The sequence below is a fragment of the Mastomys coucha genome, unplaced genomic scaffold (assembly GCF_008632895.1).
Source record: "Mastomys coucha isolate ucsf_1 unplaced genomic scaffold, UCSF_Mcou_1 pScaffold14, whole genome shotgun sequence".
Lineage (NCBI taxonomy): Eukaryota > Metazoa > Chordata > Mammalia > Rodentia > Muridae > Mastomys > Mastomys coucha.
In genome coordinates, this window is record NW_022196896.1 from 111,234,135 (window position 1) to 111,245,241 (window position 11,107).

At 44.9% G+C, this 11,107-nt stretch overlaps 1 pseudogene; it reads right to left on the reverse strand.

The window, feature by feature from the left end:
- The window catches only part of LOC116089486, a 23,838-nt pseudogene extending 14,319 nt beyond the window's left edge, over nucleotides 1-9,519 (reverse strand).
- Between the last annotated feature and the right edge of the window lie 1,588 nt (nucleotides 9,520-11,107).

Consider the following 11,107-nt stretch of genomic DNA (forward strand, 5'->3'; position numbering starts at 1 on the left):
AGGGGGAGGAGGAGGAGAAAGAAAGACTTCCCAATTTACTATAGAAAGACAGAAAAATCTTGACACTCAAATTTAAAAAAGATGTAAAATATAAAATAAAATTAATAAAATGTAACATGTCAGTATCTTTTTCAGATGCAGGCTGGAAACACAAAACAAAACAGTGATTCCAATCCAGAAACATTCACAAGGCATAACACATGACTAAGGAGGACCTTTTCCAGAAATGCAAGGCATATTTAACATTTAACATTCAAGGACTAGGGGGCAGGAGATGGCTCAGTGGTGATGAGCACTGCCTGCTCTTCCAAAGGTCCCAGGTCCAACTCCCAGCACCCCCATGGCAGCTCACAACTGTCTCCAACTCCAGCTCCAGAGGATTTGACACCCTCACACAGACACACACACACAGGCAAAACACCAGTGCATATAAAATAAAATTTAAAAATCCATTTAAAGCTGGGCAGTGGTGGCACATACCTTTAATCCCAGCACTTGGGAGGCAGAGGCAGGAGGATTTCTGAGTTCGAGAGGCCAGCCTGGTTACAGAGTGAGTTTCAGGACAGCCAGGGCTACACAGAGAAACCCTGTCTCGAAAAACCAAAAAAAAAAGAGTCAAGGACTATATCACCACACCGACAGAAATAATGGTATTTAAAAAAAAATGTTAACTTCAGAAATCCCAGAAAAGATTGTTAATAAAATTAAACACTTGTTCATTATTTTAACTCTCAGAAAACTAAAATAATAGAAAGTAAATGGACTGATTTAATGGAGAATGTAGGCATGCCTACCATCAAAAATCCTGTGACAAGCATCAAACTTGGAAGCAAACTATTAAATATTTTTCCACTCGGGCTGAGTACAAGACACAGGCACCACTATCGCCATTTCCATTCAACATGGACTGGAAAGCTAGCCAACACAACAGGTCAGAAAAAGGAATGTTTAAACAAACCTTAAAAGAAATAACTAGAGGTTGGTGAGAAGACTCACTGACTGCTCTCCCAGAGGTCCTGAGTTCAAATCCCGGCAACCACATGGTGACTCACAACCACCCGTAATGAGATCTGACGCCCTCTTCTGGAGTGTCTGAAGACAGCTACAATGTTCTTACGTATAATAGATAAATAAATCTTTAAAAAGAAAGAACTAGCCAGTCGTGTGCATACCTTTAATCCCCGCACATGTGAGACAAAGGCTGGTCTATAGGTCAAGTTCCAGGACAATCAGGACTACGTGGAAAAATCCTGTCACAAAAGAAAACAAAGAAGAAGGCAAAGGAAGAGGAGAAGGAGGAGAAAGGGGATGAAAGAAAATAAATAAATATAACTATCCTTGTTTTCATGGAACCATATACTTTAAAAAGCTAAAATAATTTATAAGCAAACTAATAGACTTAATTAGTAATTTCAGCAAGGTATCTAGATTCAACCCCAATATGCTAAAATCCACTGTGTTTTTAAGTACAAGCAAGCAACAAGTTGAGATAAAAATAAAAAAGCCATTTCCAGAGGTAGCAAAAGCCATCACCAATAAAGATAAACCTATCAAAGAGTGTTTAAAATGCCAAACGAAAAATTGAAAGCCAGACATGGTGGTACACACACGTTTCCTGCACTAAGGAGACTGAGGTAGAGGAGCCATGAGTTCAAGGCCAGCATGGACAACAAAAACCCTGTTTTGATTTCTTTTTAAGACTTTAAAAAATTTTTAAATGGATTGTGAATTATAGCAGATGCATACAATAAAATTTTACTCAACTGTAAAGCTGGAATTGTGAGATTTGAGGGGAGGTGGATAAAAATGGAAAATATTATATTGAATGAGGTAACTCAGGCTTGGAGAGACAAACCCTGCATGTTCTCACCTAGATGTTGTGATGGTTTGAATAGGAATAGATAGTCTCCATAAACTTATGTGTTCCAATGCTTGGCCATAGGGAGTGGCACTATTAGGAGGTGTGGCCTGGTTGGAGTGGGTGTGGTTTTGTTGGAGGAAGTGTATCACTGCGGAAGGCTTTGAGGTCTCCTATGTTAAAGTATGACCAGTGTGGTACACATTCTTCGGCCAGCAGATCCAGATGTAGAACTCTCAGCTAGCCTCTCTGGCACCATGTCTCCCCACATGCTGCCATGCTTCCTGTCATGATGACAATGGACGAAGCCTCTGAGACTGTCATCCAGCCCCAGCTAAATGCTTTCCTTTATAACAGTTGCCATGGTCACGGTGCCTCTTCACGGCAAGAAAACCCTAAACAAGACAAAGTAGATCCTAGTCTCTAACATTTATATGGATGCATTTATGAGGGAGCGACTGCGTGTTAAGGAAAGAGTAAAAACCAGAAGAAAAGGGGGAAAAAAGACTACAGTGTGTTGAGCGTCTGTGTGTAGTAGAACAATGTAAGTTAAAACTGGAAGGGTCCTGGGGTGGAAAAGCCTAAGTAGACAGATGGAGCAGGGAGGTTGAGAGAGGAGAAGGGTGTGTGGAGGGGGTCAAGTAAAACTGTGTATGGAAGAACACTAAGGAAACCAATGTTTGTTAAACTAATAAAAAATTAAATTATTTCAACAGGGCACCCTGTGTGGGTGGATAAAGACACTCCCAGCAGCTATAGATTAGTAAGGATCTTAGTACCAATGACTTATGGACCAGAGAGGCCTTCTGCAACCTTCAAAACAATGCAGGCAATCGACAACCCTGTCACTTGTCCATGAGAAATAAATGGTAAGATCCTATCGCTGAAGATACCAAGAGCCTGGTCACAGGTCATAGAGAACCCAAGCTGGACCTGGTCCGGGAGCTTTCTCCCTGTTGGCTAGCTTTCACCGTTCAAGAAGGGGCTTTGCTGGTCACAGAGAGAGAATTCCCATCAGTAGTCAGTAGTGGACCCCACGTGCAAAACACTGACCAGCAGGGCAAGTTGAGCCCACTGGTTGGATAGCAGAAAGCCAGCTATGACTGCCTACCCAAGATCGCCACAAGGTCAGAGCCCTCAACACTCTGTCAAAGAAGCGGGAGAACTCATGATGGCCCACCCACCTTGAGGATTGATGATGCTTTGTTAGTATTTGAACTGGGGAGATGTTTTCTTCACTGGTACAGCCACAGATGAGACACATGTGCACCTGTACACAACCCTAACAAAACCAACTGGGTCACAAAAAGACATGAAAATAGAAGGGAGCTGGCTGGGGAGAGGAAAGGGATTAGTGAGAGATGGAATATAATGAGATCATGAAACCCACTATTTTGTATGATTTAAATATATTAATAAAAAATATTCCGGGCTGGCGAGATGGCTCAGCGGGTAAGAGCACTGACTGCTCTTCTGAAGGTCCTGAGTTCGGATCCCAGCAACCACATGGTGGCTCACAACCACCCATAATGAGATCGGACACCCTCTTCTGGTGCATCTGAAGACAGCTACAGTGAATTCCGCTGGAGCGAGCTGGGCCGGGAGCAAGCGGAGCCGGCAGAGGTCCTGAGTCCAATTCCCAGCAGCCACACACATGATGGCTCATGGCTATCTTTACAGCTATAATGTACTCATACACATAAAATAAATAAAGAAGAAGTGGCTCAGTTGGTAAAATGCTTATCATACAAACATGAAGACCCAAATCTAAACCCCAAACATGGGGATACAGAGATGACCCAGAGGTCAAGAGCACTTGCAGAGGACCTGCATTCAGTTCCTAGTACCCACACGATGGCTTGTAACCATCCATAAGTCTCTAGAAGATCTGACACCCTCTTCTAGACTGCAAGGGGACCAGGCACATGCACGGTACACATACACAGACACAGGCAAAATGCTCACTCACATAAAATCAGAATTAACAAATCTCTCTAAAAGATTTTTGTGCATTTTTAAATGATGACCGGATTGTCAATGGATTTTAAAGTTACAACAGTAACGAAAGAACCAATGAACACTGGCATTAAAAAGAAAAACCACAGCCAGGCGTGGTGGCACACACCTTTAGTCCCAGCATTTGGGAAGTGGAAGCAGGTGGAGCTCTGTGAGATTGAGGTCAGCCTGATCTACAAAGCTAGATCTAGGGAAGCCAGGGCTGCTACACAGATACCTGATTATAGAAAAAGAAAAAAAAGAAAGTAACAGAGAGAGAAAGAGAGACAGAGGGAGAGGAAGAAGGAGAGGGAAAGGGAGAGGTGAACCTGCAATCCAAGCTCTAGAGAGGCAGAAACAGAGGAGCCTCTGGGACTTGCTGTCCCACCAGTCTAAAAATCAGCAAGATCCAGATGCAATAAAATCCAGTCACAAAATGAGGTGGAGAGCAGGGCAGTAGTGGCACATGCCTTTAATCCCAGCACTTGGGGGGCAGAGGCAGGCGGATTTCTGAGTTCGAGGCCAGCCTGGTCTACAGAGTGAGTTCCAGGACAGCCAGGGCTACACAGAGAAACCCTATCTCAAAAAACCAAAAAATAAATAAATAAATAAAATAGAGAGAGAGACAAAGACGGGAGATAGAGGATGGGGGGAGAAGGGAACACGGGAGAGGAAAAGGACTGTCTCTCCATAGAGAGGAGACAGATGTGGCCCATAGGAAAATGGCAGTCTATAGTGGTAAAAAGGCAACCCTGTGTTAAGAGGTGTTTAATTTTTACCAGGCATGTTAATTAGGTGAGCCAAAGGGGCCTTTTGGTTACTGGACTTCAATACTTTTATAGCTAAACCTTGGTAATCAGCCTCAGGAGGAGGAAGTGGCCAAATATGCAACTATACATTGGTGGCTAATTTCAGAGATGTAATCTAATGGTTTTTAGGCAGAGGGAATGGGGGAGAAGGGCGAGGCCTGCCAGGGCCTTGTTTACCATGCTTGGGCTGGTTAGAGTCCCTTCAAAACCTTTGCCCTCAGAGCTGTAACACTTACAGAATCCATAACTTGTTCCACTTTTCCAATGACTGTAAAAACAGCTTATCTGACAAAGGTCTAGATTAAAGGCCAAACTCCTTTTGATGTATCCCGGAATCAAACCCTACAAAAGTGGCATACATACTTACAATAGTGAAATGTGGTGTCTGCAAGCCCCAGTACCAATGTATGCAGGCTGTCCTAGGGTCAATGTCCTTTAGTGCCACTGAGCATTCTCCAGTGATTGAACCAACAGCTAAAGAGTTTAAATCTAAAAAGAGCATACACAGGTGTTGAAAGGGAATGAAAATCCTAGGGGCTGGCAAGATGGTTCAGCAAGTAAAAGTACTGACTGCTCTTCCGAAGGTCCTGAGTTCAAATCTAAGAAACCACATGGTGACTCACAACCACCCGTAATGAGATCTGATGCCCTCCTCTGGTGCGGCTGAAGTCAGCTACAGTGTACTTATGAATAATAATAAATAGATCATTGGGCTAAAGCAAGCAGGGCCAACCAGAGCGAACAGGGGTCCTAAACACAATTCCCAACAACCACGTGAAGGCCCACAACTGTCTGTACAGCTACAGTGTGCTCATATATAAATCAATCAATCAATCACTAAATCAATCAATAAATCTTCAAAAAAGAAAAAGGGAAAATCCTCTGGCCCAGGATAGGCTACCTCCCTGTGAGTCATTGGCCAGGGAAACCCCTGAGGGTCCTCGAATTATATAGGCTTTGCTACTGCAGTTGGCTCTAAACATGTTTATTTATTGTTGAAGACACTACACGTCTGTGCTTTAACTTTAGGGTGAGGAATTCAGCTGTGACATAACCAGAAACTCACATCCTGCTGGCTGGTTTCCATAGTACCAAAAGGGGCCGCACAGGCTGCTGGTGGAGAACTGTCACCCAACGCTTCTGCTTGGCTATTGTCCCTGCATTTTGAAATACCGACTTTCTAGCAGGATGTGCCTGATTGTGCAAGAGTGGCTCAGCTGTCATGGGTAAAAGCTTCCCATTAGATTTAAGGCCCACTCCAAGAAAGGGAGTTCCCATCTGGTAGTGCACGCCAGTACAAAAACATGCAGCTGAGGAGGTCAGAGGCCTCGATGGGAAAGCAATTTCTATATGGATTATCTAGATGAATTTGATGTGCCTGTTCAACTTCCTTCTAAATATGTGTGTTTGCAACATAGGCACTGTTGCTGTTAATGTCAGCTCATAACTACTGAGTGAAGCTCCAGATAACAAGTGACTTGTTACTGGGGCATGGTGGCCTGCTTCCTAGCCATAGGTGGACCCCCCTCCAAAGCTCAGGAATCATTGCAAGAGATGAGGTGGAAAGAATGTAGTGAGAGGAGAAAGAGGTGGAATACTGTGTAACAGTTTCCTCAGAGATTGAAACATTCCATCCTGCTGGTAAAATCCTCAATCAAGAAGGTAAGCAACTCAACAGCTTCAGGAAGCTCCTGAAATTGACCAGATCCATCCCGCCCCTCTCTGCCAGAGTAAGAAGTCAGAGCTCAGAGTCCTTCTCAGATGAAAGTACTGCGAGGTGCTAAGAAGACTCTTGGAGAAGCAGCAAAGAATGGATTCTGAGATCAGAAGAGCTCCTTGAAGAAAGAGAAACCAGCTGAGCTGTCTGGTCGAGGTTTAGACCATCCGAGGCACCAGGAAAGGACATTGCCCAACCTGTTTGACGTGCCTGCAGGCTGGACACTGTGTTCCAGATTCCTCGCTTCCTGAGCTGTTGGCTTTGTTGGGGTGGTATTTGGTGAAGCAGCTTTGTGTCATTTCTGTTCCTGAAAGTAACCCCAGTAAAACACGGTAGTTCACCAACTTAGACATTGTTTCCAAACTTTGGTCTGTCATGGTGTCCCTGATGGTGAACATTGTGTTTAGAGGATGAATCTCCTGGGCAAGGCTTGTAAAAAACAAAATTGTTTTGAGCTTCTATAAGCCATAAGGAAGTTGCTCCTACTTTGAATGTATCCTCTCAGCTAGCCCGAGATAGACCATTTCCTGATGCAGTTGAGCTATTCTTAAAACCTACTGATCGTTATAGAAATATTTCACCTCCTCAGCTATTCCTAACAAAGTAATGGGGTCACAAGATCAAACAGGCTAACTGCTAAGTCCCACTTTTGTATGAAACCCTTGTTGCTTGGATCACCAAGGTACCTGCTTGGACATATGTTACAAAATCAAGCCCTGCCTGCTCCCAGACAGGATATGAGTTAATTTGGCTCCCCCAAATTACAACTTTATGGCTTCTGCCTTTATTATTTTTGAACTAACAATAGATAGGGCCTTACCTGGGGAACTCTTTCTGCTTTGGTCCTGGCCATTTTTATTTGTTTTCATAAAAATCTTTTACTTTACTAAAACCAAAGCTTGAGACTGGTGAATCTCTGAATGGCCCTGGACCCACAACTGGTTCCCTGTCTGGGAGTGAGCAGATGTGTGCTTGTCCTTCCCTGTCCCCGCATCAAGAACTGCAATTAGGGGCTGGAGAAATGGTTAAGAGCACTGACTGATCTTCTGAGTTCAAATCCCAGCAACCTCATGGTGGCTCACAACCATCTGTAATGAGGTCTGATGCCTCTTCTGGTGTGTCTGAAGACAGCTACAATGTACTTACATATAATGATGATGATAATAATAATAATAATAATAATAATAAATAATAATAATAATAAAGAATTGCAATTAGTAGCTCCTGAGAGGTTGCATTTGAGAGATGAGCCCCCTTATAGATCATCTGATCCCAAGTGGTCCTCCCTATACACACAGACATAGGAGCAACACTAGAGGAACTCAGGCTGTGCACATGAACATACATACATACATACATACATACATGCATTCATACATATATTGTATAAGTATAACAATAATAACAAAAGTGGAAGAGGCTACCACTTTGCAAGGGAGTGAAGGGGAAGAGGGGAGAGGAGAATGGAAATGATGTAAATACAGTGCCTGTGTATGAAATTCAAAAGCATTAAACATTTCAATTTAGTCTTAACATACCTGCTGAAAACCCACTATCCATGTCTGCTCATATATCTCCATGCTATCTCTTCAGTCCATTTTTTAGTCCCCATGCCAGAGCACCCCACTGCCTTGGTAAATGTAGGTCTGAAGAATGTTTCAGAGATGGAAAGTGTGACTCATCCATCCATCTGTATTCTTCTCTAAGACTGTGCTGGCTCTTCAGGGGCCCCTACAGTACCATAAGACTCTGAGATTCTGCATCTCTGTTTAGGGGAGGGACCCAAACTATTAGAATTTCGTGGGAAGGGCTGTTGAAAATTCTATAGTAGTTGTGTTGAATCTGTAATTGCTTTGGATAGTGTTGACAGAGAATACATAGCTGGTCAAAGGCAAAAACGGGACCCAGTGAGAGCAAAGTCTTGGCAGATCACCCCAGCTTTCTGTTCTGCTGGTTTATAGCTTCTACAAAGAAGCAGTGCCCCCAAAATGATACTGGTTATTAGCAAAGAAGGATTTCCGGAGTTGCTGCACTCCTCCCTCGATTAGGCCACGGCTGGGGGTGGGGAGGGGGTGGGCTGGGAAGTCAGGGTCTGAGTACACTTTTGAAATTTTAACAATAGAAAACGAAACCAGGAATGAAACTTGGAAAAGGGGGAAGTGTTAAGCCTTCATCCTAGCCCTTAACTCTTCCTCTGGAAGGAAGAAATTGCTAGGGTCCTTTCCTGAACGCTGGTGGATACACCCCAAACTCCACCACTGGTGCGATAAAAAGAAACAAATACACAGCTTTAGGGGCTAGCAAGTAGAATCTCCACCGCCCGCCCCCCACCTCCCAACCCCTCCCAACACCCCCGCCCCCCCACCCCCGCAACCACAACCCCAGCCTACTCCACCCCAGGAGGAGCTGGGTAGGGCACTAAGGGGAAATCAGCAGTGGCCCTCTAGCGGTAGACTCCACCCCTTCTCTCCCTGGAGGATATGATCTCAGGCCGGGTGCTCCACGGAGGCTGGTCGGTAAACGGCTCTTGTCCTGACCCTCTTACAGGAAAGAGTACAGGCCATCGAGGCCCAAGACTACCACTTTGGAACCCTTTGAGATGAGCAATGAGAAACATTACTTGCTGAGGGAGGCTTTCTCTGAAAGCCCCGTTCTGCCTAGAGGCAGATCTTTCGAGAGAATTCTCTCACATCGGTGCTTCCCTGGGAGTTTCATCAGAGAAGCGTGATTGTCTCATGCCAGGAGAGGAAGCTAAAAGTCAACTCTCTGAGAAACTCGCTCTCCAGCCACCATCCCTTCCCCTAAAGCACTTCACAGGCTGCCTACGGCCCCTCCCCTCTCCTCCAAAAGGATGCTTAAGCACCTCTCTTGTTCCTTAGTTAAGTTTGCTTTCTGTGGTGCATTAACCTGTCTGGTATCTGACTATTTCATAGACTCGCTTAAGGAGTCCTCTGAGAGTCAAGGCCTCCCTCCATCCTCTCCCTCACCTCATCCCAAGCACCCTCCACCCTCCTCCCCAGTTAGCCACCTTGGGTTTAGGGGAATCCGCAGGGGACACTTCAGCCTTCCTCCTGGCGGGCGTCAATTCTGGTCAATAGCAAGTACAGAGAACAGAAAGCAGAGCGAAAGCTGAGATCTCGTGCTGGGGTGGGTTTAGGGAAAACTTTAGTGAAATTTGCATTTACCCCCAGCTGTGCCTTTCCCTGCAGCACGGGTCTCTGCAAAGTCTATCCTGCCCTCTGGTGGTAGCACTTTGTTACTGCACAGCCACCTTTAGAAATTCCCGCTGGATGGCGTTCAGCCTGAAACGTTTGGACCATAATCATTTTTAGCTTTCCAACTTTTGGAGATGTGGTGATATTTGCTTTACACATAATGAAATACTTTGAAGATGGGACCTGTAGCAGTTACTTTTCTGATGCTGTGATAAGGTACCACGAGCAAGGCTTAAACTTAAAGGAGAGTTTATTTGGGCTTTTATGATTCCAGAGGGACAAGAGTCCAACAAGGCAGGGAATCATAGCAATAAGTGGCAGTCATGGTATAGGAACTACAGAGCTCGAACCTCTAACTGCAGGAATAGAGAGAGAGCCCTGGAAATGGTGTGTGCCTTCGAAACCTCAAAGCTTACTACCTTCCGACATGTACTTCCTCAGGGTACACCACGTCTAATCCTTCCCAAAACAGCACCTTGGACTGGAGACTTCACACCCAACCACCTCAGCCCATGGTAGAGGGACATTTTCATGCAAATCACCACACCTAGACATGGCAGGCTTCACGGAGATATCAAAATATTCCCCTAGTAAGTAATCATGCAATGGACCGTCTGCCCATCTAGAGAGTACTAACATAAAATTACAGTGGAGCAAGTTGTTGGGGTCCAGGAGTTGCCCCACAAACTACAGAGACCCCTATCTCAGTTGAACAGGGATGGCTTATTGAATGCACACCCCAAGACTGATCGGCCAGGATGACAGCTCAAAGGTACACACTGGACATTTCTCAGAACAGGCTTATCACAACTAAAGCTGCAAAGCCCGCCCACAATGAGCTCACAGGCAGGAGCTGGAAGTGCTGCCCGGTAGTCGGCCCTGACTCAAACCATTTTAGATGTAACAGTGCATATTGACCTTTAATTCAATGGGTCCTACCTAAAGCTTAGAGTTGTGGAACTTCTTAAGATTAACAAACCTCGTAACAAACGGAACATGACAGGGTTTGTGGTCAGCATGACCCTGCTGAGTCGAGTTATTTTTCTGCATCAATGACTGGCCAGCACATTACAGCAACATTATGAAGTAGGTGGCGGGCATGAAACAAAATGGCTACAGCTGTGCTAGGAGGTGGGGATGGGGGTGGGGGCCTTACCAGAAGGGTTTTTTTGGGGTTTTGTTGTTGTTGTTTTGTTTTGTTTTTTAAAAAAGAAGCCTTTTCTAAGCCTAACCTTTCCCCTCGACCCCCTTCAGTCTTGCAGAGACCAAAAGAAACAGTGATACAAAAGAAGGTAAAGCAGTTGGTCAACCTTCCTCCCCTCTCCCCCCTTGGCCCCGGTGATTACTAAACTAAATGAAAACTCTGGTGTTGCCAGGGACTTGAACTAGGTCTAGCAGAGGCGGTGATAGTATTCAAGCTATGGTGTCCGAATCTATGGGGGGCACCCCTGCTAATGCCTACAAGTCTGCCTGTGGGGTTTTATCCGGCCAGCCCGGATACTGAAACCCTGAA